This window comes from Urtica dioica, chromosome 5 (assembly GCF_054948205.1).
Source record: "Urtica dioica subsp. dioica isolate 48M chromosome 5, U.dioica_male_clone48M_v1_H2, whole genome shotgun sequence".
NCBI lineage: Eukaryota > Viridiplantae > Streptophyta > Magnoliopsida > Rosales > Urticaceae > Urtica > Urtica dioica.
Genome location: NC_142760.1, coordinates 12,702,695 through 12,726,923, shown reverse-complemented (window position 1 = coordinate 12,726,923; position 24,229 = coordinate 12,702,695). Strand labels below are relative to the sequence as shown.

The following is a 24,229-nucleotide window of genomic DNA, read 5'->3' as shown; positions in this document are numbered from 1 at the left end:
AAGGGTAAAATCGTAAATTTCGCCCTCGGTCCGGAATTTCGACTTTCACCGGTAAATTGTAAGCGTAAACGAGCATTTGAACAAGACTCGGAGCGATTTTTGGTGAAATTCCATCGTTTCGGCCTCCGAAAAAAATAATTCGCAAAAAAAGAGGGATGCAACACGAGGACTTCCCAGGAGGTCACCCATCCTAGTACTACTCTCGCCCAAGCACGCTTAACTTCGGATTTCTGATGGGATCCGGTGCATTAGTGCTGGTATGATCGCATCTGCAAGCATTAGCTCGCATTATCTATATAAGAATCAACGCCGCGACTCCCAAAAGCCATAACTACGACTTCGGTGCACCAAAAATCACATAAAATATATGAATTCCTAATAACTTTTCGCGATCTTCGCGTTGGGACGGTTTCGGAAGAGTGATCGGCGAAATTCCGACAAGGTGAACGGGGGAAGGGTAAAATCGTAAATTTCGCTCTCGGTCCGAAATTTCGACTTTCACCGGTGAATTGTAAGCGTAAACGAGCATTTGAACAAGACTCGGAGCGATTTTTGGTGAAATTCCATCGTTTCGGCCTCCGAAAAAAATAATTCGCAAAAAAAGAGGGATGCAACACGAGGACTTCCCAGCAGGTCACCGATCCTAGTACTACTCTCGCCCAAGCACGCTTAACTTCGGAGTTCTGATGGGATCCGTTGCATTAGTGCTGGTATGATTGCATCCGCAAGCATTAGCGCGCATTATCTATATAAGAATCAACGCCGCGACTCCCAAAAGCCATAACTACGTCTTCGCTGCACCAATAATCACATAAAATATATGAATTCCTAATAACTTTTCGCGATCTTCGCGTTGGGACGGTTTCGGAAGAGTGATCGGCGAATTTCCGACAAGGTGAACGGGGGAAGGGTAAAATCGTAAATTTCGCCCTCGGTCCGGAATTTCGACTTTCACCGGTAAATTGTAAGCGTAAACGAGCATTTGAACAAGACTCGGAGCGATTTTTGGTGAAATTCCATCGTTTCGGCCTCCGAAAAAAATAATTCGCAAAAAAAGAGGGATGCAACACGAGGACTTCCCAGGAGGTCACCCATCCTAGTACTACTCTCGCCCAAGCACGCTTAACTTCGGATTTCTGATGGGATCCGGTGCATTAGTGCTGGTATGATCCCATCCGCAAGCATTAGCGCGCATTATCTATATAAGAATCAACGCCGCGACTCCCAAAAGCCATAACTATGACTTCGGTGCACCAAAAATCACATAAAATATATGAATTCCTAATATCTTTTCGCGATCTTCGCGTTGGGACGGTTTCGGAAGAGTGATCGGCGAAATTCCGACAAGGTGAACGGGGGAAGGGTAAAATCGTAAATTTCGCTCTCGGTCCGGAGTTACGACTTTCACCGGTGAATTGTAAGCGTAAACGAGCATTTGAACAAGACTCGGAGCGATTTTTGGTGAAATTCCATCGTTTCGGCCTCCGAAAAAAATAATTCGCAAAAAAAGAGGGATGCAACACGAGGACTTCCCAGCAGGTCACCGATCCTAGTACTACTCTCGCCCAAGCACGCTTAACTTCGGAGTTCTGATGGGATCCGTTGCATTAGTGCTGGTATGATTGCATCCGCAAGCATTAGCGCGCATTATCTATATAAGAATCAACGCCGCGACTCCCAAAAGCCATAACTACGTCTTCGCTGCACCAATAATCACATAAAATATATGAATTCCTAATAACTTTTCGCGATCTTCGCGTTGGGACGGTTTCCGAAGAGTGATCGGCGAAATTCCGACAAGGTGAACGGGGGAAGGGTAAAATCGTAAATTTCGCCCTCGGTCCGGAATTTCGACTTTCACCGGTGAATTGTAAGCGTAAACGAGCATTTGAACAAGACTCGGAGCGATTTTTGGTGAAATTCCATCGTTTCGGCCTCCGAAAAAAATAATTCGCAAAAAAAGAGGGATGCAACACGAGGACTTCCCAAGAGGTCACCCATCCTAGTACTACTCTAGCCCAAGCACGCTTCACTTCGGATTTCTGATGGGATCCGGTGCATTAGTGCTGGTATGATCGCATCCGCAAGCATTAGCGCGCATTATCTATATAAGAATCAACGCCGCGACTCCCAAAAGCCATAACTACGTCTTCGGTGCACCAAAAATCACATAAAATATATGAATTCCTAATAACTTTTCGCGATCTTCGCGTTGGGACGGTTTCGGAATAGTGATCGGCGAAATTCCGACAAGGTGAACGGGGGAAGGGTAAAATCGTAAATTTCGCCCTCGGTCCGGAATTTCGACTTTCACCGGTGAATTGTAAGCGTAAACGAGCATTTGAACAAGACTCGGAGCGATTTTTGGTGAAATTCCATCGTTTCGGACTCCGAAAAAAATAATTCGCAAAAAAAGAGGGATGCAACACGAGGACTTCCCAGCAGGTCACCGATCCTAGTACTACTCTCGCCCAAGCACGCTTAACTTCGGAGTTCTGATGGGATCCGGTGCATTAGTGCTGGTATGATCGCATCCGCAAGCATTAGCGCGCATTATCTATATAAGAATTAACGCCGCGACTCCCAAAAGCCATAACTACGTCTTCGGTGCACCAATAATCACATTAAATATATGAATTCCTAATAACTTTTCGCGATCTTCGCGTTGGGACGGTTTCGGAAGAGTGATCGGCGAAATTCCGACAAGGTGAACGGGGGAAAGGTAAAATCGTAAATTTCGCCCTCGGTCCGGAATTTCGACTTTCACCGGTGAATTGTAAGCGTAAACGAGCATTTGAACTAGACTCGGAGCGATTTTTGGTGAAATTCCATCGTTTCGGCCTCCGAAAAAAATAATTCGCAAAAAAAGAGGGATGCAACACGAGGACTTCCCAGGAGGTCACCCATCCTAGTACTACTCTCGCCCAAGCACGCTTAACTTCGGATTTCTGATGGGATCCGGTGCATTAGTGCTGGTATGATCGCATCCGCAAGCATTAGCGCGCATTATCTATATAAGAATCAACGCCGCGACTCCCAAAAGCCATAACTACGTCTTCGGTGCACCAAAAATCACATAAAATATATGAATTCCTAATAACTTTTCGCGATCTTCGCGTTGGGACGGTTTCGGAAGAGTGATCGGCGAAATTCCGACAAGGTGAACGGGGGAAGGGTAAAATCGTAAATTTCGCTCTCGGTCCGGAATTTCGACTTTCACCGGTGAATTGTAAGCGTAAACGAGCATTTGAACAAGACTCGTAGCGATTTTTGGTGAAATTCCATCGTTTCGGCCTCCGAAAAAAATAATTCGCAAAAAAAGAGGGATGCAACACGAGGACTTCCCAGCAGGTCACCGATCCTAGTACTACTCTCGCCCAAGCACGCTTAACTTCGGAGTTCTGATGGGATCCGTTGCATTAGTGCTGGTATGATTGCATCCGCAAGCATTAGCGCGCATTATCTATATAAGAATCAACGCCGCGACTCCCAAAAGCCATAACTACGTCTTCGCTGCACCAATAATCACATAAAATATATGAATTCCTAATAACTTTTCGCGATCTTCGCGTTGGGACGGTTTCGGAAGAGTGATCGGCGAATTTCCGACAAGGTGAACGGGGGAAGGGTAAAATCGTAAATTTCGCCCTCGGTCCGGAATTTCGACTTTCACCGGTAAATTGTAAGCGTAAACGAGCATTTGAACAAGACTCGGAGCGATTTTTGGTGAAATTCCATCGTTTCGGCCTCCGAAAAAAATAATTCGCAAAAAAAGAGGGATGCAACACGAGGACTTCCCAGGAGGTCACCCATCCTAGTACTACTCTCGCCCAAGCAAGCTTAACTTCGGATTTCTGATGGGATCCGGTGCATTAGTGCTGGTATGATCGCATCCGCAAGCATTAGCGCGCATTATCTATATAAGAATCAACGCCGCGACTCCCAAAAGCCATAACTATGACTTCGGTGCACCAAAAATCACATAAAATATATGAATTCCTAATAACTTTTTGCGATCTTCGCGTTGGGACGGTTTCGGAAGAGTGATCGGCGAAATTCCGACAAGGTGAACGGGGGAAGGGTAAAATCGTAAATTTCGCTCTCGGTCCGGAATTACGACTTTCACCGGTGAATTGTAAGCGTAAACGAGCATTTGAACAAGACTCGGAGCGATTTTTGGTGAAATTCCATCGTTTCGGCCTCCGAAAAAAATAATTCGCAAAAAAAGAGGGATGCAACACGAGGACTTCCCAGGAGGTCACCCATCCTAGTACTACTCTCGCCCAAGCACGCTTAACTTCGGATTTCTTATGGGATCCGGTGCATTAGTGCTGGTATGATCGCATCCGCAAGCATTAGCGCGCATTATCTATATAAGAATCAACGCCGCGACTCCCAAAAGCCATAACTACGTCTTCGGTGCACCAATAATCACATTAAATATATGAATTCCTAATAACTTTTCGCGATCTTCGCGTTGGGACGGTTTCGGAAGAGTGATCGGCGAAATTCCGACAAGGTGAACGGGGGAAAGGTAAAATCGTAAATTTCGCCCTCGGTCCGGAATTTCGACTTTCACCGGTGAATTGTAAGCGTAAACGAGCATTTGAACTAGACTCGGAGCGATTTTTGGTGAAATTCCATCGTTTCGGCCTCCGAAAAAAATAATTCGCAAAAAAAGAGGGATGCAACACGAGGACTTCCCAGGAGGTCACCCATCCTAGTACTACTCTCGCCCAAGCACGCTTAACTTCGGATTTCTGATGGGATCCGGTGCATTAGTGCTGGTATGATCGCATCCGCAAGCATTAGCGCGCATTATCTATATAAGAATCAACGCCGCGACTCCCAAAAGCCATAACTACGTCTTCGGTGCACCAAAAATCACATAAAATATATGAATTCCTAATAACTTTTCGCGATCTTCGCGTTGGGACGGTTTCGGAAGAGTGATCGGCGAAATTCCGACAAGGTGAACGGGGGAAGGGTAAAATCGTAAATTTCGCTCTCGGTCCGGAATTTCGACTTTCACCGGTGAATTGTAAGCGTAAACGAGCATTTGAACAAGACTCGTAGCGATTTTTGGTGAAATTCCATCGTTTCGGCCTCCGAAAAAAATAATTCGCAAAAAAAGAGGGATGCAACACGAGGACTTCCCAGCAGGTCACCGATCCTAGTACTACTCTCGCCCAAGCACGCTTAACTTCGGAGTTCTGATGGGATCCGTTGCATTAGTGCTGGTATGATTGCATCCGCAAGCATTAGCGCGCATTATCTATATAAGAATCAACGCCGCGACTCCCAAAAGCCATAACTACGTCTTCGTTGCACCTATAATCACATAAAATATATGAATTCCTAATAACTTTTCGCGATCTTCGCGTTGGGACGGTTTCGGAAGAGTGATCGGCGAATTTCCGACAAGGTGAACGGGGGAAGGGTAAAATCGTAAATTTCGCCCTCGGTCCGGAATTTCGACTTTCACCGGTAAATTGTAAGCGTAAACGAGCATTTGAACAAGACTCGGAGCGATTTTTGGTGAAATTCCATCGTTTCGGCCTCCGAAAAAAATAATTCGCAAAAAAAGAGGGATGCAACACGAGGACTTCCCAGGAGGTCACCCATCCTAGTACTACTCTCGCCCAAGCAAGCTTAACTTCGGATTTCTGATGGGATCCGGTGCATTAGTGCTGGTATGATCGCATCCGCAAGCATTAGCGCGCATTATCTATATAAGAATCAACGCCGCGACTCCCAAAAGCCATAACTATGACTTCGGTGCACCAAAAATCACATAAAATATATGAATTCCTAATAACTTTTTGCGATCTTCGCGTTGGGACGGTTTCGGAAGAGTGATCGGCGAAATTCCGACAAGGTGAACGGGGGAAGGGTAAAATCGTAAATTTCGCTCTCGGTCCGGAATTACGACTTTCACCGGTGAATTGTAAGCGTAAACGAGCATTTGAACAAGACTCGGAGCGATTTTTGGTGAAATTCCATCGTTTCGGCCTCCGAAAAAAATAATTCGCAAAAAAAGAGGGATGCAACACGAGGACTTCCCAGGAGGTCACCCATCCTAGTACTACTCTCGCCCAAGCACGCTTAACTTCGGATTTCTTATGGGATCCGGTGCATTAGTGCTGGTATGATCGCATCCGCAAGCATTAGCGCGCATTATCTATATAAGAATCAACGCCGCGACTCCCAAAAGCCATAACTACGTCTTCGGTGCACCAATAATCACATTAAATATATGAATTCCTAATAACTTTTCGCGATCTTCGCGTTGGGACGGTTTCGGAAGAGTGATCGGCGAAATTCCGACAAGGTGAACGGGGGAAAGGTAAAATCGTAAATTTCGCCCTCGGTCCGGAATTTCGACTTTCACCGGTGAATTGTAAGCGTAAACGAGCATTTGAACTAGACTCGGAGCGATTTTTGGTGAAATTCCATCGTTTCGGCCTCCGAAAAAAATAATTCGCAAAAAAAGAGGGATGCAACACGAGGACTTCCCAGGAGGTCACCCATCCTAGTACTACTCTCGCCCAAGCACGCTTAACTTCGGATTTCTGATGGGATCCGGTGCATTAGTGCTGGTATGATCGCATCCGCAAGCATTAGCGCGCATTATCTATATAAGAATCAACGCCGCGACTCCCAAAAGCCATAACTACGTCTTCGGTGCACCAAAAATCACATAAAATATATGAATTCCTAATAACTTTTCGCGATCTTCGCGTTGGGACGGTTTCGGAAGAGTGATCGGCGAAATTCCGACAAGGTGAACGGGGGAAGGGTAAAATCGTAAATTTCGCTCTCGGTCCGGAATTTCGACTTTCACCGGTGAATTGTAAGCGTAAACGAGCATTTGAACAAGACTCGTAGCGATTTTTGGTGAAATTCCATCGTTTCGGCCTCCGAAAAAAATAATTCGCAAAAAAAGAGGGATGCAACACGAGGACTTCCCAGCAGGTCACCGATCCTAGTACTACTCTCGCCCAAGCACGCTTAACTTCGGAGTTCTGATGGGATCCGTTGCATTAGTGCTGGTATGATTGCATCCGCAAGCATTAGCGCGCATTATCTATATAAGAATCAACGCCGCGACTCCCAAAAGCCATAACTACGTCTTCGCTGCACCAATAATCACATAAAATATATGAATTCCTAATAACTTTTCGCGATCTTCGCGTTGGGACGGTTTCGGAAGAGTGATCGGCGAATTTCCGACAAGGTGAACGGGGGAAGGGTAAAATCGTAAATTTCGCCCTCGGTCCGGAATTTCGACTTTCACCGGTAAATTGTAAGCGTAAACGAGCATTTGAACAAGACTCGGAGCGATTTTTGGTGAAATTCCATCGTTTCGGCCTCCGAAAAAAATAATTCGCAAAAAAAGAGGGATGCAACACGAGGACTTCCCAGGAGGTCACCCATCCTAGTACTACTCTCGCCCAAGCAAGCTTAACTTCGGATTTCTGATGGGATCCGGTGCATTAGTGCTGGTATGATCGCATCCGCAAGCATTAGCGCGCATTATCTATATAAGAATCAACGCCGCGACTCCCAAAAGCCATAACTATGACTTCGGTGCACCAAAAATCACATAAAATATATGAATTCCTAATAACTTTTCGCGATCTTCGCGTTGGGACGGTTTCGGAAGAGTGATCAGCGAAATTCCGACAAGGTGAACGGGGGAAGGGTAAAATCGTAAATTTCGCTCTCGGTCCGGAATTTCGACTTTCACCGGTGAATTGTAAGCGTAAACGAGCATTTGAACAAGACTCGGAGCGATTTTTGGTGAAATTCCATCGTTTCGGCCTCCGAAAAAAATAATTCGCAAAAAAAGAGGGATGCAACACGAGGACTTCCCAGGAGGTCACCGATCCTAGTACTACTCTCGCCCAAGCACGCTTAACTTCGGATTTCTTATGGGATCCGGTGCATTAGTGCTGGTATGATCGCATCCGCAAGCATTAGCGCGCATTATCTATATAAGAATCAACGCCGCGACTCCCAAAAGCCATAACTACGTCTTCGGTGCACCAATAATCACATTAAATATATGAATTCCTAATAACTTTTCGCGATCTTCGCGTTGGGACGGTTTCGGAAGAGTGATCGGCGAAATTCCGACAAGGTGAACGGGGGAAAGGTAAAATCGTAAATTTCGCCCTCGGTCCGGAATTTCGACTTTCACCGGTGAATTGTAAGCGTAAACGAGCATTTGAACTAGACTCGGAGCGATTTTTGGTGAAATTCCATCGTTTCGGCCTCCGAAAAAAATAATTCGCAAAAAAAGAGGGATGCAACACGAGGACTTCCCAGGAGGTCACCCATCCTAGTACTACTCTCGCCCAAGCACGCTTAACTTCGGATTTCTGATGGGATCCGGTGCATTAGTGCTGGTATGATCGCATCCGCAAGCATTAGCGCGCATTATCTATATAAGAATCAACGCCGCGACTCCCAAAAGCCATAACTACGTCTTCGGTGCACCAAAAATCACATAAAATATATGAATTCCTAATAACTTTTCGCGATCTTCGCGTTGGGACGGTTTCGGAAGAGTGATCGGCGAAATTCCGACAAGGTGAACGGGGGAAGGGTAAAATCGTAAATTTCGCTCTCGGTCCGGAATTTCGACTTTCACCGGTGAATTGTAAGCGTAAACGAGCATTTGAACAAGACTCGGAGCGATTTTTGGTGAAATTCCATCGTTTCGGCCTCCGAAAAAAATAATTCGCAAAAAAAGAGGGATGCAACACGAGGACTTCCCAGCAGGTCACCCATCCTAGTACTACTCTCGCCCAAGCACGCTTAACTTCGGAGTTCTGATGGGATCCGGTGCATTAGTGCTGGTATGATCGCATCCGCAAGCATTAGCGCGCATTATCTATATAAGAATCAACGCCGCGACTCCCAAAAGCCATAACTACGTCTTCGGTGCACCAATAATCACATAAAATATATGAATTCCTAATAACTTTTCGCGATCTTCGCGTTGGGACGGTTTCGGAAGAGTGATCGGCGAATTTCCGACAAGGTGAACGGGGGAAGGGTAAAATCGTAAATTTCGCCCTCGGTCCGGAATTTCGACTTTCACCGGTGAATTGTAAGCGTAAACGAGCATTTGAACTAGACTCGGAGCGATTTTTGGTGAAATTCCATCGTTTCGGCCTCCGAAAAAAATAATTCGCAAAAAAAGAGGGATGCAACACGAGGACTTCCCAGGAGGTCACCCATCCTAGTACTACTCTCGCCCAAGCAAGCTTAACTTCGGATTTCTGATGGGATCCGGTGCATTAGTGCTGGTATGATCGCATCCGCAAGCATTAGCGCGCATTATCTATATAAGAATCAACGCCGCGACTCCCAAAAGCCATAACTATGACTTCGGTGCACCAAAAATCACATAAAATATATGAATTCCTAATAACTTTTCGCGATCTTCGCGTTGGGACGGTTTCGGAAGAGTGATCGGCGAAATTCCGACAAGGTGAACGGGGGAAGGGTAAAATCGTAAATTTCGCTCTCGGTCCGGAATTACGACTTTCACCGGTGAATTGTAAGCGTAAACGAGCATTTGAACAAGACTCGTAGCGATTTTTGGTGAAATTCCATCGTTTCGGCCTCCGAAAAAAATAATTCGCAAAAAAAGAGGGATGCAACACGAGGACTTCCCAGCAGGTCACCGATCCTAGTACTACTCTCGCCCAAGCACGCTTAACTTCGGAGTTCTGATGGGATCCGTTGCATTAGTGCTGGTATGATTGCATCCGCAAGCATTAGCGCGCATTATCTATATAAGAATCAACGCCGCGACTCCCAAAAGCCATAACTACGTCTTCGCTGCACCAATAATCACATAAAATATATGAATTCCTAATAACTTTTCGCGATCTTCGCGTTGGGACGGTTTCGGAAGAGTGATCGGCGAAATTCCGACAAGGTGAACGGGGGAAGGGTAAAATCGTAAATTTCGCTCTCGGTCCGGAATTTCGACTTTCACCGGTAAATTGTAAGCGTAAACGAGCATTTGAACAAGACTCGGAGCGATTTTAGGTGAAATTCCATCGTTTCGGACTCCGAAAAAAATAATTCGCAAAAAAAGAGGGATGCAACACGAGGACTTCCCAGCAGGTCACCGATCCTAGTACTACTCTCGCTCAAGCACGCTTAACTTCGGAATTCTGATGGGATCCGTTGCATTAGTGCTGGTATGATCGCATCCGCAAGCATTAGCGCGCATTATCTATATAAGAATCAACGCCGCGACTCCCAAAAGCCATAACTACGTCTTCGCTGCACCAATAATCACATAAAATATATGAATTCCTAATAACTTTTCGCGATCTTCGCGTTGGGACGGTTTCCGAAGAGTGATCAGCGAAATTCCGACAAGGTGAACGGGGGAAGGGTAAAATCGTAAATTTCGCTCTCGGTCCGGAATTTCGACTTTCACCGGTGAATTGTAAGCGTAAACGAGCATTTGAACTAGACTCGGAGCGATTTTTGGTGAAATTCCATCGTTTCGGCCTCCGAAAAAAATAATTCGCAAAAAAAGAGGGATGCAACACGAGGACTTCCCAGCAGGTCACCGATCCTAGTACTACTCTCGCCCAAGCACGCTTAACTTCGGATTTCTTATGGGATCCGGTGCATTAGTGCTGGTATGATCGCATCCGCAAGCATTAGCGCGCATTATCTATATAAGAATCAACGCCGCGACTCCCAAAAGCCATAACTACGTCTTCGGTGCACCAAAAATCACATAAAATATATGAATTCCTAATAACTTTTCGCGATCTTCGCGTTGGGACGGTTTCGGAAGAGTGATCGGCGAAATTCCGACAAGGTGAACGGGGGAAAGGTAAAATCGTAAATTTCGCCCTCGGTCCGGAATTTCGACTTTCACCGGTGAATTGTAAGCGTAAACAAGCATTTGAACTAGACTCGGAGCGATTTTTGGTGAAATTCCATCGTTTCGGCCTCCGAAAAAAATAATTCGCAAAAAAAGAGGGATGCAACACGAGGACTTCCCAGGAGGTCACCCATCCTAGTACTACTCTCGCCCAAGCACGCTTAACTTCGGATTTCTGATGGGATCCGGTGCATTAGTGCTGGTATGATCGCATCCGCAAGCATTAGCGCGCATTATCTATATAAGAATCAACGCCGCGACTCCCAAAAGCCATAACTACGTCTTCGGTGCACCAAAAATCACATAAAATATATGAATTCCTAATAACTTTTCGCGATCTTCGCGTTGGGACGGTTTCGGAAGAGTGATCGGCGAATTTCCGACAAGGTGAACGGGGGAAGGGTAAAATCGTAAATTTCGCCCTCGGTCCGGAATTTCGACTTTCACCGGTGAATTGTAAGCGTAAACGAGCATTTGAACAAGACTCGGAGCGATTTTTGGTGAAATTCCATCGTTTCGGACTCCGAAAAACATAATTCGCAAAAAAAGAGGGATGCAACACGAGGACTTCGCAGCAGGTCACCGATCCTAGTACTACTCTCGCCCAAGCACGCTTAACTTCGGAGTTCTGATGGGATCCGGTGCATTAGTGCTGGTATGATCGCATCCGCAAGCATTAGCGCGCATTATCTATATAAGAATCAACGCCGCGACTCCCAAAAGCCATAACTACGTCTTCGGTGCACCAATAATCACATAAAATATATGAATTCCTAATAACTTTTCGCGATCTTCGCGTTGGGACGGTTTCGGAAGAGTGATCGGCGAATTTCCGACAAGGTGAACGGGGGAAGGGTAAAATCGTAAATTTCGCCCTCGGTCCGGAATTTCGACTTTCACCGGTAAATTGTAAGCGTAAACGAGCATTTGAACAAGACTCGGAGCGATTTTTGGTGAAATTCCATCGTTTCGTCCTCCGAAAAAAATAATTCGCAAAAAAAGAGGGATGCAACACGAGGACTTCCCAGGAGGTCACCCATCCTAGTACTACTCTCGCCCAAGCACGCTTAACTTCGGATTTCTGATGGGATCCGGTGCATTAGTGCTGGTATGATCGCATCCGCAAGCATTAGCGCGCATTATCTATATAAGAATCAACGCCGCGACTCCCAAAAGCCATAACTACGTCTTCGGTGCACCAAAAATCACATAAAATATATGAATTCCTAATAACTTTTCGCGATCTTCGCGTTGGGACGGTTTCGGAAGAGTGATCGGCGAAATTCCGACAAGGTGAACGGGGGAAGGGTAAAATCGTAAATTTCGCTCTCGGTCCGGAATTTCGACTTTCACCGTTGAATTGTAAGCGTAAACGAGCATTTGAACTAGACTCGGAGCGATTTTTGGTGAAATTCCATCGTTTCGGCCTCCGAAAAAAATAATTCGCAAAAAAAGAGGGATGCAACACGAGGACTTCCCAGGAGGTCACCCATCCTAGTACTACTCTCGCCCAAGCACGCTTAACTTCGGATTTCTGATGGGATCCGGTGCATTAGTGCTGGTATGATCGCATCCGCAAGCATTAGCGCGCATTATCTATATAAGAATCAACGCCGCGACTCCCAAAAGCCATAACTACGTCTTCGGTGCACCAAAAATCACATAAAATATATGAATTCCTAATAACTTTTTGCGATCTTCGCGTTGGGACGGTTTCGGAAGAGTGATCGGCGAATTTCCGACAAGGTGAACGGGGGAAGGGTAAAATCGTAAATTTCGCCCTCGGTCCGGAATTTCGACTTTCACCGGTGAATTGTAAGCGTAAACAAGCATTTGAACAAGACTCGGAACGATTTTTGGTGAAATTTCATCGTTTCGGCCTCCGAAAAAAATAATTCGCAAAAAAAGAGGGATGCAACACGAGGACTTCCCAGGAGGTCACCCATCCTAATACTACTCTAGCCCAAGCACGCTTCACTTCGGAGTTCTGATGGGATCCGGTGCATTAGTGCTGGTATGATCGCATCCGCAAGCATTAGCGCGCATTATCTATATAAGAATCAACGCCGCGACTCCCAAAAGCCATAACTACGTCTTCGGTGCACCAATAATCACATAAAATATATGAATTCCTAATAACTTTTCGCGATCTTCGCGTTGGGACGGTTTCGGAAGAGTGATCGGCGAATTTCCGACAAGGTGAACGGGGGAAGGGTAAAATCGTAAATTTCGCCCTCGGTCCGGAATTTCGACTTTCACCGGTAAATTGTAAGCGTAAACGAGCATTTGAACTAGACTCGGAGCGATTTTTGGTGAAATTCCATCGTTTCGACCTCCGAAAAAAATAATTCGCAAAAAAAGAGGGATGCAACACGAGGACTTCCCAGGAGGTCACCCATCCTAGTACTACTCTCGCCCAAGCACGCTTAACTTCGGATTTCTTATGGGATCCGGTGCATTAGTGCTGGTATGATCGCATCCGCAAGCATTAGCGAGCATTATCTATATAAGAATCAACGCCGCGACTCCCAAAAGCCATAACTACGTCTTCGGTGCACCAATAATCACATAAAATATATGAATTCCTAATAACTTTTCGTGATCTTCGCGTTGGGACGGTTTCGGAAGAGTGATCGGCGAAATTCCGACAAGGTGAACGGGGGAAGGGTAAAATCGTAAATTTCGCCCTCGGTCCGGAATTTCGACTTTCACCGGTGAATTGTAAGCGTAAACGAGCATTTGAACTAGACTCGGAGCGATTTTTGGTGAAATTCCATCGTTTCGGCCTCCGAAAAAAATAATTCGCAAAAAAAGAGGGATGCAACACGAGGACTTCCCAGAAGGTCACCCATCCTAGTACTACTCTCGCCCAAGCACGCTTAACTTCGGATTTCTGATGGGATCCGGTGCATTAGTGCTGGTATGATCGCATCCAAAAGCATTAGCGCGCATTATCTATATAAGAATCAACGCCGCGACTCCCAAAAGCCATAACTACGACTTCGGTGCACCAAAAATCACATAAAATATATGAATTCCTAATAACTTTTCGCGATCTTCGCGTTGGGACGGTTTCGGAAGAGTGATCGGCGAAATTCCGACAAGGTGAACGGGGGAAGGGTAAAATCGTAAATTTCGACTTTCACCGGTGAATTGTAAGCGTAAACGAGCATTTGAACTAGACTCGGAGCGATTTTTGGTGAAATTCCATCGTTTCGGCCTCCGAAAAAAATAATTCGCAAAAAAAGAGGGATGCAACACGAGGACTTCCCAGGAGGTCACCCATCCTAGTACTACTCTCGCCCAAGCACGCTTAACTTCGGATTTCTGATGGGATCCGGTGCATTAGTGCTGGTATGATCGCATCCGCAAGCATTAGCGCGCATTATCTATATAAGAATCAACGCCGCGACTCCCAAAAGCCATAACTACGTCTTCGGTGCACCAAAAATCACATAAAATATATGAATTCCTAATAACTTTTCGCGATCTTCGCGTTGGGACGGTTTCGGAAGAGTGATCGGCGAATTTCCGACAACGTGAACGGGGGAAGGGTAAAATCGTAAATTTCGCCCTCGGTCCGGAATTTCGACTTTCACCGGTGAATTGTAAGCGTAAACGAGCATTTGAACAAGACTCGGAGCGATTTTTGGTAAAATTCCATCGTTTCGGACTCCGAAAAAAATAATTCGCAAAAAAAGAGGGATGCAACACGAGGACTTCCCAGGAGGTCACTCATCCTAGTACTACTCTCGCCCAAGCACGCTTAACTTCGGATTTCTGATGGGATCCGGTGCATTAGTGCTGGTATGATCGCATCCGCAAGCATTAGCGCGCATTATCTATATAAGAATCAACGCCGCGACTCCCAAAAGCCATAACTACGACTTCGGTGCACCAAAAATCACATAAAATATATGAATTCCTAATAACTTTTCGCGATCTTCGCGTTGGGACGGTTTCGGAAGAGTGATCGGCGAAATTCCGACAAGGTGAACGGAGGAAGGGTAAAATCGTAAATTTCGCTCTCGGTCCGGAATTTTGACTTTCACCGGTGAATTGTAAGCGTAAACGAGCATTTGAACAAGACTCGGAGCGATTTTTGGTGAAATTCCATCGTTTCGACCTCCGAAAAAAATAATTCGCAAAAAAAGAGGGATGCAACACAAGGACTTCCCAGGAGGTCACCCATCCTAGTACTACTCTCGCCCAAGCACGCTTAACTTCGGAGTTCTGATGGGATCCGTTGCATTAGTGCTGGTATGATTGCATCCGCAAGCATTAGCGCGCATTATCTATATAAGAATCAACGCCGCGACTCCCAAAAGCGATAACTACGTCTTCGCTGCACCAATAATCACATAAAATATATGAATTCCTAATAACTTTTCGCGATCTTCGCGTTGGGACGGTTTCCGAAGAGTGATCGGCGAAATTATGACAAGGTGAACGGGGGAAGGGTAAAATCGTAAATTTCGCCCTCGGTCCGTAATTTCGACTTTCACCGGTGAATTGTAAGCGTAAACGAGCATTTGAACTAGACTCGGAGCGATTTTTGGTGAAATTCCATCGTTTCGGCCTCCGAAAAAAATAATTCGCAAAAAAAGAGGGATGCAACACGAGGACTTCCCAGAAGGTCACCCATCCTAGTACTACTCTCGCCCAAGCACGCTTAACTTCGGATTTCTGATGGGATCCGGTGCATTAGTGCTGGTATGATCGCATCCGCAAGCATTAGCGCGCATTATCTATATAAGAATCAACGCCGCGACTCCCAAAAGCCATAACTACGACTTCGGTGCACCAAAAATCACATAAAATATATGAATTCCTAATAACTTTTCGCGATCTTCGCGTTGGGACGGTTTCGGAAGAGTGATCGGCGAAATTCCGACAAGGTGAACGGGGGCAGGGTAAAATCGTAAATTTCGACTTTCACCGGTGAATTGTAAGCGTAAACGAGCATTTGAACTAGACTCGGAGCGATTTTTGGTGAAATTCCATCGTTTCGGCCTCCGAAAAAAATAATTCGCAAAAAAAGAGGGATGCAACACGAGGACTTCCCAGGAGGTCACTCATCCTAGTACTACTCTCGCCCAAGCACGCTTAACTTCGGATTTCTGATGGGATTCGGTGCATTAGTGCTGGTATGATCGCATCCGCAAGAATTAGCGCGCATTATCTATATAAGAATCAACGCCGCGACTCCCAAAAGCCATAACTACGTCTTCGGTGCACCAAAAATCACATAAAATATATGAATTCCTAATAACTTTTCGCGATCTTCGCGTTGGGACGGTTTCGGAAGAGTGATCGGCGAAATTCCGACAAGGTGAACGGGGGAAGGGTAAAATCGTAAATTTCGCTCTCGGTCCGGAATTTCGACTTTCACCGGTGAATTGTAAGCGTAAACGAGCATTTGAACAAGACTCGGAGCGATTTTTGGTGAAATTCCATCGTTTCGGCCTCCGAAAAAAATAATTCGCAAAAAAAGAGGGATGCAACACGAGGATTTCCCAGCAGGTCACCGATCCTAGTACTACTCTCGCCCAAGCACGCTTAACTTCGGAGTTCTGATGGGATCCGTTGCATTAGTGCTGGTATGATTGCATCCGCAAGCATTAGCGCACATTATCTATATAAGAATCAACGCCGCGACTCCCAAAAGCCATAACTACGTCTTCGCTGCACCAATAATCACATAAAATATATGAATTCCTAATAACTTTTCGCGATCTTCGCGTTGGGACGGTTTCGGAAGAGTGATCGGCGAATTTCCGACAAGGTGAACGGGGGAAGGGTAAAATCATAAATTTCGCCCTCGGTCCGGAATTTCGACTTTCACCGGTAAATTGTAAGCGTAAACGAGCATTTGAACAAGACTCGGAGCGATTTTTGGTGAAATTCCATCGTTTTGGCCTCCGAAAAAAATAATTCGCAAAAAAAGAGGGATGCAACACGAGGACTTCCCAGGAGGTCACCCATCCTAGTACTACTCTCGCCCAAGCAAGCTTAACTTCGGATTTCTGATGGGATCCGGTGCATTAGTGCTGGTATGATCGCATCCGCAAGCATTAGCGCGCATTATCTATATAAGAATCAACGCCGCGACTCCCAAAAGCCATAACTATGACTTCGGTGCACCAAAAATCACATAAAATATATGAATTCCTAATAACTTTTCGCGATCTTCGCGTTGGGACGGTTTCGGAAGAGTGATCGGCGAATTTCCGACAAGGTGAACGGGGGAAGGGTAAAATCGTAAATTTCGCTCTCGGTCCGGAATTTCGACTTTCACCGGTGAATTGTAAGCGTAAACGAGCATTTGAACAAGACTCGGAGCGATTTTTGGTGAAATTCCATCGTTTCGACCTCCGAAAAAAATAATTCGCAAAAAAAGAGGGATGCAACACAAGGACTTCCCAGGAGGTCACCCATCCTAGTACTACTCTCGCCCAAGCACGCTTAACTTCGGAGTTCTGATGGGATCCGTTGCATTAGTGCTGGTATGATTGCATCCGCAAGCATTAGCGCGCATTATCTATATAAGAATCAACGCCGCGACTCCCAAAAGCGATAACTACGTCTTCGCTGCACCAATAATCACATAAAATATATGAATTCCTAATAACTTTTCGCGATCTTCGCGTTGGGACGGTTTCCGAAGAGTGATCGGCGAAATTCCGACAAGGTGAACGGGGGAAGGGTAAAATCGTAAATTTCGCCCTCGGTCCGTAATTTCGACTTTCACCGGTGAATTGTAAGCGTAAACGAGCATTTGAACTAGACTCGGAGCGATTTTTGGTGAAATTCCATCGTTTCGGCCTCCGAAAAAAATAATTCGCAAAAAAAGAGGGATGCAACACGAGGACTTCCCAGAAGGTCACCCATCCTAGTACTACTCTCGCCCAAGCACGCTTAACTTCGGATTTCTGATGGGATCCGGTGCATTAGTGCTGGTATGATCGCATCCGCAAGCATTAGCGCGCATTATCTATATAAGAATCAACGCCGCGACTCCCAAAAGCCATAACTACGACTTCGGTGCACCAAAAATCACATAAAATATATGAATTCCTAATAACTTTTCGCGATCTTCGCGTTGGGACGGTTTCGGAAGAGTGATCGGCGAAATTCCGACAAGGTGAACGGGGGCAGGGTAAAATCGTAAATTTCGACTTTCACCGGTGAATTGTAAGCGTAAACGAGCATTTGAACTAGACTCGGAGCGATTTTTGGTGAAATTCCATCGTTTCGGCCTCCGAAAAAAATAATTCGCAAAAAAAGAGGGATGCAACACGAGGACTTCCCAGGAGGTCACTCATCCTAGTACTACTCTCGCCCAAGCACGCTTAACTTCGGATTTCTGATGGGATTCGGTGCATTAGTGCTGGTATGATCGCATCCGCAAGAATTAGCGCGCATTATCTATATAAGAATCAACGCCGCGACTCCCAAAAGCCATAACTACGTCTTCGGTGCACCAAAAATCACATAAAATATATGAATTCCTAATAACTTTTCGCGATCTTCGCGTTGGGACGGTTTCGGAAGACTGATCGGCGAAATTCCGACAAGGTGAACGGGGGAAGGGTAAAATCGTAAATTTCGCTCTCGGTCCGGAATTTCGACTTTCACCGGTGAATTGTAAGCGTAAACGAGCATTTGAACAAGACTCGGAGCGATTTTTGGTGAAATTCCATCGTTTCGGCCTCCGAAAAAAATAATTCGCAAAAAAAGAGGGATGCAACACGAGGATTTCCCAGCAGGTCACCGATCCTAGTACTACTCTCGACCAAGCACGCTTAACTTCGGAGTTCTGATGGGATCCGTTGCATTAGTGCTGGTATGATTGCATCCGCAAGCATTAGCGCGCATTATCTATATAAGAATCAACGCCGCGACTCCCAAAAGCCATAACTACGTCTTCGCTGCACCAATAATCACATAAAATATATGAATTCCTAATAACTTTTCGCGATCTTCGCGTTGGGACGGTTTCGGAAGAGTGATCGGCGAATTTCCGACAAGGTGAACGGGGGAAGGGTAAAATCATAAATTTCGCCCTCGGTCCGGAATTTCGACTTTCACCGGTAAATTGTAAGCGTAAACGAGCATTTGAACAAGACTCGGAGCGATTTTTGGTGAAATTCCATCGTTTCGGCCTCCGAAAAAAATAATTCGCAAAAAAAGAGGGATGCAACACGAGGACTTCCCAGGAGGTCACCCATCCTAGTACTACTCTCGCCCAAGCAAGCTTAACTTCGGATTTCTGATGGGATCCGGTGCATTAGTGCTGGTATGATCGCATCCGCAAGCATTAGCGCGCATTATCTATATAAGAATCAACGCCGCGACTCCCAAAAGCCATAACTATGACTTCGGTGCACCAAAAATCACATAAAATATATGAATTCCTAATAACTTTTCGCGATCTTCGCGTTGGGACGGTTTCGGAAGAGTGATCGGCGAATTTCCGACAAGGTGAACGGGGGAAGGGTAAAATCGTAAATTTCGCTCTCGGTCCGGAATTTCGACTTTCACCGGTGAATTGTAAGCGTAAACGAGCATTTGAACAAGACTCGGAGCGATTTTTGGTGAAATTCCATCGTTTCGACCTCCGAAAAAAATAATTCGCAAAAAAAGAGGGATGCAACACGAGGACTTCCCAGGAGGTCACCCATCCTAGTACTACTCTCGCCCAAGCACGCTTAACTTCGGAGTTCTGATGGGATCCGTTGCATTAGTGCTGGTATGATTGCATCCGCAAGCATTAGCGCGCATTATCTATATAAGAATCAACGCCGCGACTCCCAAAAGCCATAACTACGTCTTCGCTGCACCAATAATCACATAAAATATATGAATTCCTAATAACTTTTCGCGATCTTCGCGTTGGGACGGTTTCCGAAGAGTGATCGGCGAAATTCCGACAAGGTGAACGGGGGAAGGGTAAAATCGTAAATTTCGCCCTCGGTCCGTAATTTCGACTTTCACCGGTGAATTGTAAGCGTAAACGAGCATTTGAACTAGACTCGGAGCGATTTTTGGTGAAATTCCATCATTTCGGCCTCCGAAAAAAATAATTCGCAAAAAAAGAGGGATGCAACACGAGGACTTCCCAGAAGGTCACCCATCCTAGTACTACTTTCGCCCAAGCACGCTTAACTTCGGATTTCTGATGGGATCCGGTGCATTAGTGCTGGTATGATCGCATCCGCAAGCATTAGCGCGCATTATCTATATAAGAATCAACGCCGCGACTCCCAAAAGCCATAACTACGACTTCGGTGCACCAAAAATCACATAAAATATATGAATTCCTAATAACTTTTCGCGATCTTCGCGTTGGGACGGTTTCGGAAGAGTGATCGGCGAAATTCCGACAAGGTGAACGGGGGAAGGGTAAAATCGTAAATTTCGACTTTCACCGGTGAATTGTAAGCGTAAACGAGCATTTGAACTAGACTCGGAGCGATTTTTGGTGAAATTCCATCGTTTCGGCCTCCGAAAAAAATAATTCGCAAAAAAAGAGGGATGCAACACGAGGACTTCCCAGGAGGTCACCCATCCTAGTACTACTCTCGCCCAAGCACGCTTAACTTCGGATTTCTGATGGGATCCGGTGCATTAGTGCTGGTATGATCGCATCCGCAAGCATTAGCGCGCATTATCTATATAAGAATCAACGCCGCGACTCCCAAAAGCCATAACTACGACTTCGGTGCACCAAAAATCACATAAAATATATGAATTCCTAATAACTTTTCGCGATCTTCGCGTTGGGACAGTTTCGGAAGAGTGATCGGCGAAATTCCGACAAGGTGAACGGGGGAAGGGTAAAATCGTAAATTTCGCTCTCGGTCCGGAATTTCGACTTTCACCGGTGAATTGTAAGCGTAAACGAGCATTTGAACAAGACTCGGAGCGATTTTTGGTGAAATTCCATCGTTTCGACCTCCGAAAAAAATAATTCGCAAAAAAAGAGGGATGCAACACGAGGACTTCCCAGGAGGTCACCCATCCTAGTACTACTCTCGCCCAAGCACGCTTAACTTCGGATTTCTGATGGGATCCGGTGCATTAGTGCTGGTATGATCGCATCCGCAAGCATTAGCGCGCATTATCTATATAAGAATCAACGCCGCGACTCCCAAAAGCCATAACTACGTCTTCGCTGCACCAAAAATCACATAAAATATATGAATTCCTAATAACTTTTCGCGATCTTCGCGTTGGGACGGTTTCGGAAGAGTGATCGGCGAAATTCCGACAAGGTGAACGGGGGAAGGGTAAAATCGTAAATTTCGCTCTCGGTCCGGAATTTCGACTTTCACCGGTGAATTGTAAGCGTAAACGAGCATTTGAACAAGACTCGGAGCGATTTTTGGTGAAATTCCATCGTTTCGGCCTCCGAAAAAAATAATTCGCAAAAAAAGAGGGATGCAACACGAGGACTTCCCAGCAGGTCACCGATCCTAGTACTACTCTCGCCCAAGCACGCTTAACTTCGGAGTTCTGATGGGATCCGTTGCATTAGTGCTGGTATGATTGCATCCGCAAGCATTAGCGCGCATTATCTATATAAGAATCAACGCCGCGACTCCCAAAAGCCATAACTACGTCTTCGCTGCACCAATAATCACATAAAATATATGAATTCCTAATAACTTTTCGCGATCTTCGCGTTGGGACGGTTTCGGAAGAGTGATCGGCGAATTTCCGACAAGGTGAACGGGGGAAGGGTAAAATCGTAAATTTCGCCCTCGGTCCGGAATTTCGACTTTCACCGGTAAATTGTAAGCGTAAACGAGCATTTGAACAAGACTCGGAGCGATTTTTGGTGAAATTCCATCGTTTCGGCCTCCGAAAAAAATAATTCGCAAAAAAAGAGGGATGCAACACGAGGACTTCCCAGGAGGTCACCCATCCTAGTACTACTCTCGCCCAAGCAAGCTTAACTTCGGATTTCTGATGGGATCCGGTGCATTAGTGCTGGTATGATCGCATCCGCAAGCATTAGCGCGCATTATCTATATAAGAATCAACGCCGCGACTCCCAAAATCCATAACTATGACTTCGGTGCACCAAAAATCACATAAAATATATGAATTCCTAATAACTTTTCGCGATCTTCGCGTTGGGACGGTTTCGGAAGAGTGATCGGCGAATTTCCGACAAGGTGAACGGGGGAAGGGTAAAATCGTAAATTTCGCTCTCGGTCCGGAATTTCGACTATCACCGGTGAATTGTAAGCGTAAACGAGCATTTGAACAAGACTCGGAGCGATTTTTGGTGAAATTCCATCGTTTCGACCTCCGAAAAAAATAATTCGCAAAAAAAGAGGGATGCAACACGAGGACTTCCCAGGAGGTCACCCATCCTAGTACTACTCTCGCCCAAGCACGCTTAACTTCGGAGTTCTGATGGGATCCGTTGCATTAGTGCTGGTATGATTGCATCCGCAAGCATTAGCGCGCATTATCTATATAAGAATCAACGCCGCGACTCCCAAAAGCCATAACTACGTCTTCGCTGCACCAATAATCACATAAAATATATGAATTCCTAATAACTTTTCGCGATCTTCGCGTTGGGACGGTTTCCGAAGAGTGATCGGCGAAATTCCGACAAGGTGAACGGGGGAAGGGTAAAATCGTAAATTTCGCCCTCGGTCCGTAATTTCGACTTTCACCGGTGAATTGTAAGCGTAAACGAGCATTTGAACTAGACTCGGAGCGATTTTTGGTGAAATTCCATCATTTCGGCCTCCGAAAAAAATAATTCGCAAAAAAAGAGGGATGCAACACGAGGACTTCCAAGAAGGTCACCCATCCTAGTACTACTCTCGCCCAAGCACGCTTAACTTCGGATTTCTGATGGGATCCGGTGCATTAGTGCTGGTATGATCGCATCCGCAAGCATTAGCGCGCATTATCTATATAAGAATCAACGCCGCGACTCCCAAAAGCCATAACTACGACTTCGGTGCACCAAAAATCACATAAAATATATGAATTCCTAATAACTTTTCGCGATCTTCGCGTTGGGACGGTTTCGGAAGAGTGATCGGCGAAATTCCGAGAAGGTGAACGGGGGAAGGGTAAAATCGTAAATTTCAACTTTCACCGGTGAATTGTAAGCGTAAACGAGCATTTGAACTAGACTCGGAGCGATTTTTGGTGAAATTCCATCGTTTCGGCCTCCGAAAAAAATAATTCGCAAAAAAAGAGGGATGCAACACGAGGACTTCCCAGGAGGTCACCCATCCTAGTACTACTCTCGCCCAAGCACGCTTAACTTCGGATTTCTGATGGGATCCGGTGCATTAGTGCTGGTATGATCGCATCCGCAAGCATTAGCGCGCATTATCTATATAAGAATCAACGCCGCGACTCCCAAAAGCCATAACTACGACTTCGGTGCACCAAAAATCACATAAAATATATGAATTCCTAATAACTTTTCGCGATCTTCGCGTTGGGACGGTTTCGGAAGAGTGATCGACGAAATTCCGACAAGGTGAACGGGGGAAGGGTAAAATCGTAAATTTCGCTCTCGGTCCGGAATTTCGACTTTCACCGGTGAATTGTAAGCGTAAACGAGCATTTGAACTAGACTCGGAGCGATTTTTGGTGAAATTCCATCGTTTCGGCCTCCGAAAAAAATAATTCGCAAAAAAAGAGGGATGCAACACGAGGACTTCCCAGGAGGTCACCCATCTTAGTACTACTCTCGCCCAAGCACGCTTAACTTCGGATTTCTGATGGGATCCGGTGCATTAGTGCTGGTATGATCGCATCCGCAAGCATTAGCGCGCATTATCTATATAAGAATCAACGCCGCGACTCCCAAAAGCCATAACTACGACTTCGGTGCACCAAAAATCACATAAAATATATGAATTCCTAATAACTTTTCGCGATCTTCGCGTTGGGACGGTTTCGGAAGAGTGATCGGCGAAATTCCGACAAGGTGAACGGGGGAAGGGTAAAATCATAAATTTCGCCCTCGGTCCGGAATTTCGACTTTCACCGGTGAATTGTAAGCGTAAACGAGCATTTGAACAAGACTCGGAGCGATTTTTGGTGAAATTCCATCGTTTCGGACTCCGAAAAAAATAATTCGCAAAAAAAGAGGGATGCAACACGAGGACTTCCCAGCAGGTCACCCATCCTAGTACTACTCTAGCCCAAGCACGCTTCACTTCGGAGTTCTGATGGGATCCGGTGCATTAGTGCTGGTATGATCGCATCCGCAAGCATTAGCGCGCATTATCTATATAAGAATCAACGCCACGA

At 45.7% G+C, this 24,229-nt stretch overlaps 49 non-coding genes and 5 pseudogenes across 49 annotated transcripts; all 54 read right to left on the bottom strand.

Moving 5' to 3' along the window:
- Positions 1-152: 152 nt before the first annotated feature.
- LOC149397504 (5S ribosomal RNA) lies at positions 153-271 on the bottom strand. The gene has a single exon (XR_016298873.1). It is a non-coding gene; the product is annotated as a 5S ribosomal RNA (ribosomal RNA).
- A 334-nt stretch (positions 272-605) lies between these two features.
- LOC149397503 (5S ribosomal RNA) lies at positions 606-724 on the bottom strand. Its single transcript, XR_016299225.1, has one exon. It is a non-coding gene; the product is annotated as a 5S ribosomal RNA (ribosomal RNA).
- A 334-nt stretch (positions 725-1,058) lies between these two features.
- Positions 1,059-1,177, bottom strand: LOC149397502 (5S ribosomal RNA). Its single transcript, XR_016299068.1, has one exon. It is a non-coding gene; the product is annotated as a 5S ribosomal RNA (ribosomal RNA).
- A 334-nt stretch (positions 1,178-1,511) lies between these two features.
- LOC149397501 (5S ribosomal RNA) lies at positions 1,512-1,630 on the bottom strand. The gene has a single exon (XR_016299224.1). It is a non-coding gene; the product is annotated as a 5S ribosomal RNA (ribosomal RNA).
- Positions 1,631-1,964: 334 nt separating this feature from the next.
- On the bottom strand, positions 1,965-2,083 carry LOC149397500 (5S ribosomal RNA). Its single transcript, XR_016299071.1, has one exon. It is a non-coding gene; the product is annotated as a 5S ribosomal RNA (ribosomal RNA).
- Positions 2,084-2,417: 334 nt separating this feature from the next.
- LOC149397499 (5S ribosomal RNA) lies at positions 2,418-2,536 on the bottom strand. Its single transcript, XR_016298945.1, has one exon. It is a non-coding gene; the product is annotated as a 5S ribosomal RNA (ribosomal RNA).
- A 334-nt stretch (positions 2,537-2,870) lies between these two features.
- On the bottom strand, positions 2,871-2,989 carry LOC149397498 (5S ribosomal RNA). Its single transcript, XR_016298412.1, has one exon. It is a non-coding gene; the product is annotated as a 5S ribosomal RNA (ribosomal RNA).
- Positions 2,990-3,323: 334 nt separating this feature from the next.
- Positions 3,324-3,442, bottom strand: LOC149397497 (5S ribosomal RNA). Its single transcript, XR_016299223.1, has one exon. It is a non-coding gene; the product is annotated as a 5S ribosomal RNA (ribosomal RNA).
- Positions 3,443-3,776: 334 nt separating this feature from the next.
- On the bottom strand, positions 3,777-3,895 carry LOC149397496 (5S ribosomal RNA). The gene has a single exon (XR_016298929.1). It is a non-coding gene; the product is annotated as a 5S ribosomal RNA (ribosomal RNA).
- A 334-nt stretch (positions 3,896-4,229) lies between these two features.
- Positions 4,230-4,348, bottom strand: LOC149397495 (5S ribosomal RNA). The gene has a single exon (XR_016298671.1). It is a non-coding gene; the product is annotated as a 5S ribosomal RNA (ribosomal RNA).
- A 334-nt stretch (positions 4,349-4,682) lies between these two features.
- LOC149397494 (5S ribosomal RNA) lies at positions 4,683-4,801 on the bottom strand. Its single transcript, XR_016298410.1, has one exon. It is a non-coding gene; the product is annotated as a 5S ribosomal RNA (ribosomal RNA).
- Positions 4,802-5,135: 334 nt separating this feature from the next.
- Positions 5,136-5,254, bottom strand: LOC149397493 (5S ribosomal RNA). Its single transcript, XR_016299222.1, has one exon. It is a non-coding gene; the product is annotated as a 5S ribosomal RNA (ribosomal RNA).
- Positions 5,255-5,588: 334 nt separating this feature from the next.
- On the bottom strand, positions 5,589-5,707 carry LOC149397492 (5S ribosomal RNA). The gene has a single exon (XR_016298928.1). It is a non-coding gene; the product is annotated as a 5S ribosomal RNA (ribosomal RNA).
- Positions 5,708-6,041: 334 nt separating this feature from the next.
- On the bottom strand, positions 6,042-6,160 carry LOC149397491 (5S ribosomal RNA). Its single transcript, XR_016298670.1, has one exon. It is a non-coding gene; the product is annotated as a 5S ribosomal RNA (ribosomal RNA).
- A 334-nt stretch (positions 6,161-6,494) lies between these two features.
- LOC149397490 (5S ribosomal RNA) lies at positions 6,495-6,613 on the bottom strand. The gene has a single exon (XR_016298409.1). It is a non-coding gene; the product is annotated as a 5S ribosomal RNA (ribosomal RNA).
- A 334-nt stretch (positions 6,614-6,947) lies between these two features.
- Positions 6,948-7,066, bottom strand: LOC149397489 (5S ribosomal RNA). The gene has a single exon (XR_016299221.1). It is a non-coding gene; the product is annotated as a 5S ribosomal RNA (ribosomal RNA).
- A 334-nt stretch (positions 7,067-7,400) lies between these two features.
- On the bottom strand, positions 7,401-7,519 carry LOC149397488 (5S ribosomal RNA). The gene has a single exon (XR_016298927.1). It is a non-coding gene; the product is annotated as a 5S ribosomal RNA (ribosomal RNA).
- A 334-nt stretch (positions 7,520-7,853) lies between these two features.
- LOC149397487 (5S ribosomal RNA) lies at positions 7,854-7,972 on the bottom strand. The gene has a single exon (XR_016299204.1). It is a non-coding gene; the product is annotated as a 5S ribosomal RNA (ribosomal RNA).
- A 334-nt stretch (positions 7,973-8,306) lies between these two features.
- Positions 8,307-8,425, bottom strand: LOC149397486 (5S ribosomal RNA). Its single transcript, XR_016298408.1, has one exon. It is a non-coding gene; the product is annotated as a 5S ribosomal RNA (ribosomal RNA).
- A 334-nt stretch (positions 8,426-8,759) lies between these two features.
- Positions 8,760-8,878, bottom strand: LOC149397485 (5S ribosomal RNA). Its single transcript, XR_016297850.1, has one exon. It is a non-coding gene; the product is annotated as a 5S ribosomal RNA (ribosomal RNA).
- A 334-nt stretch (positions 8,879-9,212) lies between these two features.
- On the bottom strand, positions 9,213-9,331 carry LOC149397484 (5S ribosomal RNA). Its single transcript, XR_016298926.1, has one exon. It is a non-coding gene; the product is annotated as a 5S ribosomal RNA (ribosomal RNA).
- A 334-nt stretch (positions 9,332-9,665) lies between these two features.
- Positions 9,666-9,784, bottom strand: LOC149397483 (5S ribosomal RNA). The gene has a single exon (XR_016299220.1). It is a non-coding gene; the product is annotated as a 5S ribosomal RNA (ribosomal RNA).
- A 334-nt stretch (positions 9,785-10,118) lies between these two features.
- Positions 10,119-10,237, bottom strand: LOC149397482 (5S ribosomal RNA; annotated as a pseudogene).
- A 334-nt stretch (positions 10,238-10,571) lies between these two features.
- LOC149397481 (5S ribosomal RNA) lies at positions 10,572-10,690 on the bottom strand (annotated as a pseudogene).
- A 334-nt stretch (positions 10,691-11,024) lies between these two features.
- Positions 11,025-11,143, bottom strand: LOC149397480 (5S ribosomal RNA). Its single transcript, XR_016298407.1, has one exon. It is a non-coding gene; the product is annotated as a 5S ribosomal RNA (ribosomal RNA).
- A 334-nt stretch (positions 11,144-11,477) lies between these two features.
- LOC149397479 (5S ribosomal RNA) lies at positions 11,478-11,596 on the bottom strand. Its single transcript, XR_016299061.1, has one exon. It is a non-coding gene; the product is annotated as a 5S ribosomal RNA (ribosomal RNA).
- Positions 11,597-11,930: 334 nt separating this feature from the next.
- On the bottom strand, positions 11,931-12,049 carry LOC149397478 (5S ribosomal RNA). Its single transcript, XR_016298406.1, has one exon. It is a non-coding gene; the product is annotated as a 5S ribosomal RNA (ribosomal RNA).
- A 334-nt stretch (positions 12,050-12,383) lies between these two features.
- On the bottom strand, positions 12,384-12,502 carry LOC149397477 (5S ribosomal RNA). Its single transcript, XR_016298405.1, has one exon. It is a non-coding gene; the product is annotated as a 5S ribosomal RNA (ribosomal RNA).
- Positions 12,503-12,836: 334 nt separating this feature from the next.
- LOC149397476 (5S ribosomal RNA) lies at positions 12,837-12,955 on the bottom strand. The gene has a single exon (XR_016298931.1). It is a non-coding gene; the product is annotated as a 5S ribosomal RNA (ribosomal RNA).
- Positions 12,956-13,289: 334 nt separating this feature from the next.
- On the bottom strand, positions 13,290-13,408 carry LOC149397475 (5S ribosomal RNA). The gene has a single exon (XR_016298669.1). It is a non-coding gene; the product is annotated as a 5S ribosomal RNA (ribosomal RNA).
- Positions 13,409-13,742: 334 nt separating this feature from the next.
- On the bottom strand, positions 13,743-13,861 carry LOC149397474 (5S ribosomal RNA). Its single transcript, XR_016298556.1, has one exon. It is a non-coding gene; the product is annotated as a 5S ribosomal RNA (ribosomal RNA).
- A 315-nt stretch (positions 13,862-14,176) lies between these two features.
- LOC149397473 (5S ribosomal RNA) lies at positions 14,177-14,295 on the bottom strand. The gene has a single exon (XR_016298404.1). It is a non-coding gene; the product is annotated as a 5S ribosomal RNA (ribosomal RNA).
- A 334-nt stretch (positions 14,296-14,629) lies between these two features.
- Positions 14,630-14,748, bottom strand: LOC149397472 (5S ribosomal RNA). Its single transcript, XR_016298995.1, has one exon. It is a non-coding gene; the product is annotated as a 5S ribosomal RNA (ribosomal RNA).
- A 334-nt stretch (positions 14,749-15,082) lies between these two features.
- On the bottom strand, positions 15,083-15,201 carry LOC149397471 (5S ribosomal RNA). The gene has a single exon (XR_016298643.1). It is a non-coding gene; the product is annotated as a 5S ribosomal RNA (ribosomal RNA).
- Positions 15,202-15,535: 334 nt separating this feature from the next.
- LOC149397470 (5S ribosomal RNA) lies at positions 15,536-15,654 on the bottom strand. The gene has a single exon (XR_016298555.1). It is a non-coding gene; the product is annotated as a 5S ribosomal RNA (ribosomal RNA).
- Positions 15,655-15,969: 315 nt separating this feature from the next.
- LOC149397469 (5S ribosomal RNA) lies at positions 15,970-16,088 on the bottom strand (annotated as a pseudogene).
- Positions 16,089-16,422: 334 nt separating this feature from the next.
- On the bottom strand, positions 16,423-16,541 carry LOC149397468 (5S ribosomal RNA). The gene has a single exon (XR_016299212.1). It is a non-coding gene; the product is annotated as a 5S ribosomal RNA (ribosomal RNA).
- Positions 16,542-16,875: 334 nt separating this feature from the next.
- On the bottom strand, positions 16,876-16,994 carry LOC149397467 (5S ribosomal RNA). Its single transcript, XR_016298925.1, has one exon. It is a non-coding gene; the product is annotated as a 5S ribosomal RNA (ribosomal RNA).
- A 334-nt stretch (positions 16,995-17,328) lies between these two features.
- Positions 17,329-17,447, bottom strand: LOC149397466 (5S ribosomal RNA). The gene has a single exon (XR_016298641.1). It is a non-coding gene; the product is annotated as a 5S ribosomal RNA (ribosomal RNA).
- Positions 17,448-17,781: 334 nt separating this feature from the next.
- Positions 17,782-17,900, bottom strand: LOC149397465 (5S ribosomal RNA). Its single transcript, XR_016298554.1, has one exon. It is a non-coding gene; the product is annotated as a 5S ribosomal RNA (ribosomal RNA).
- Positions 17,901-18,215: 315 nt separating this feature from the next.
- LOC149397464 (5S ribosomal RNA) lies at positions 18,216-18,334 on the bottom strand (annotated as a pseudogene).
- Positions 18,335-18,668: 334 nt separating this feature from the next.
- On the bottom strand, positions 18,669-18,787 carry LOC149397463 (5S ribosomal RNA; annotated as a pseudogene).
- Positions 18,788-19,121: 334 nt separating this feature from the next.
- Positions 19,122-19,240, bottom strand: LOC149397462 (5S ribosomal RNA). Its single transcript, XR_016298924.1, has one exon. It is a non-coding gene; the product is annotated as a 5S ribosomal RNA (ribosomal RNA).
- Positions 19,241-19,574: 334 nt separating this feature from the next.
- On the bottom strand, positions 19,575-19,693 carry LOC149397461 (5S ribosomal RNA). The gene has a single exon (XR_016298445.1). It is a non-coding gene; the product is annotated as a 5S ribosomal RNA (ribosomal RNA).
- Positions 19,694-20,027: 334 nt separating this feature from the next.
- On the bottom strand, positions 20,028-20,146 carry LOC149397460 (5S ribosomal RNA). Its single transcript, XR_016299006.1, has one exon. It is a non-coding gene; the product is annotated as a 5S ribosomal RNA (ribosomal RNA).
- Positions 20,147-20,461: 315 nt separating this feature from the next.
- LOC149397459 (5S ribosomal RNA) lies at positions 20,462-20,580 on the bottom strand. Its single transcript, XR_016298403.1, has one exon. It is a non-coding gene; the product is annotated as a 5S ribosomal RNA (ribosomal RNA).
- Positions 20,581-20,914: 334 nt separating this feature from the next.
- On the bottom strand, positions 20,915-21,033 carry LOC149397458 (5S ribosomal RNA). The gene has a single exon (XR_016298402.1). It is a non-coding gene; the product is annotated as a 5S ribosomal RNA (ribosomal RNA).
- Positions 21,034-21,367: 334 nt separating this feature from the next.
- On the bottom strand, positions 21,368-21,486 carry LOC149397457 (5S ribosomal RNA). Its single transcript, XR_016299219.1, has one exon. It is a non-coding gene; the product is annotated as a 5S ribosomal RNA (ribosomal RNA).
- Positions 21,487-21,820: 334 nt separating this feature from the next.
- Positions 21,821-21,939, bottom strand: LOC149397456 (5S ribosomal RNA). The gene has a single exon (XR_016298923.1). It is a non-coding gene; the product is annotated as a 5S ribosomal RNA (ribosomal RNA).
- A 334-nt stretch (positions 21,940-22,273) lies between these two features.
- LOC149397455 (5S ribosomal RNA) lies at positions 22,274-22,392 on the bottom strand. The gene has a single exon (XR_016298444.1). It is a non-coding gene; the product is annotated as a 5S ribosomal RNA (ribosomal RNA).
- Positions 22,393-22,726: 334 nt separating this feature from the next.
- Positions 22,727-22,845, bottom strand: LOC149397454 (5S ribosomal RNA). The gene has a single exon (XR_016298954.1). It is a non-coding gene; the product is annotated as a 5S ribosomal RNA (ribosomal RNA).
- Positions 22,846-23,160: 315 nt separating this feature from the next.
- On the bottom strand, positions 23,161-23,279 carry LOC149397453 (5S ribosomal RNA). The gene has a single exon (XR_016298401.1). It is a non-coding gene; the product is annotated as a 5S ribosomal RNA (ribosomal RNA).
- Positions 23,280-23,613: 334 nt separating this feature from the next.
- Positions 23,614-23,732, bottom strand: LOC149397452 (5S ribosomal RNA). The gene has a single exon (XR_016298547.1). It is a non-coding gene; the product is annotated as a 5S ribosomal RNA (ribosomal RNA).
- Positions 23,733-24,066: 334 nt separating this feature from the next.
- On the bottom strand, positions 24,067-24,185 carry LOC149397451 (5S ribosomal RNA). The gene has a single exon (XR_016298909.1). It is a non-coding gene; the product is annotated as a 5S ribosomal RNA (ribosomal RNA).
- Between the last annotated feature and the right edge of the window lie 44 nt (positions 24,186-24,229).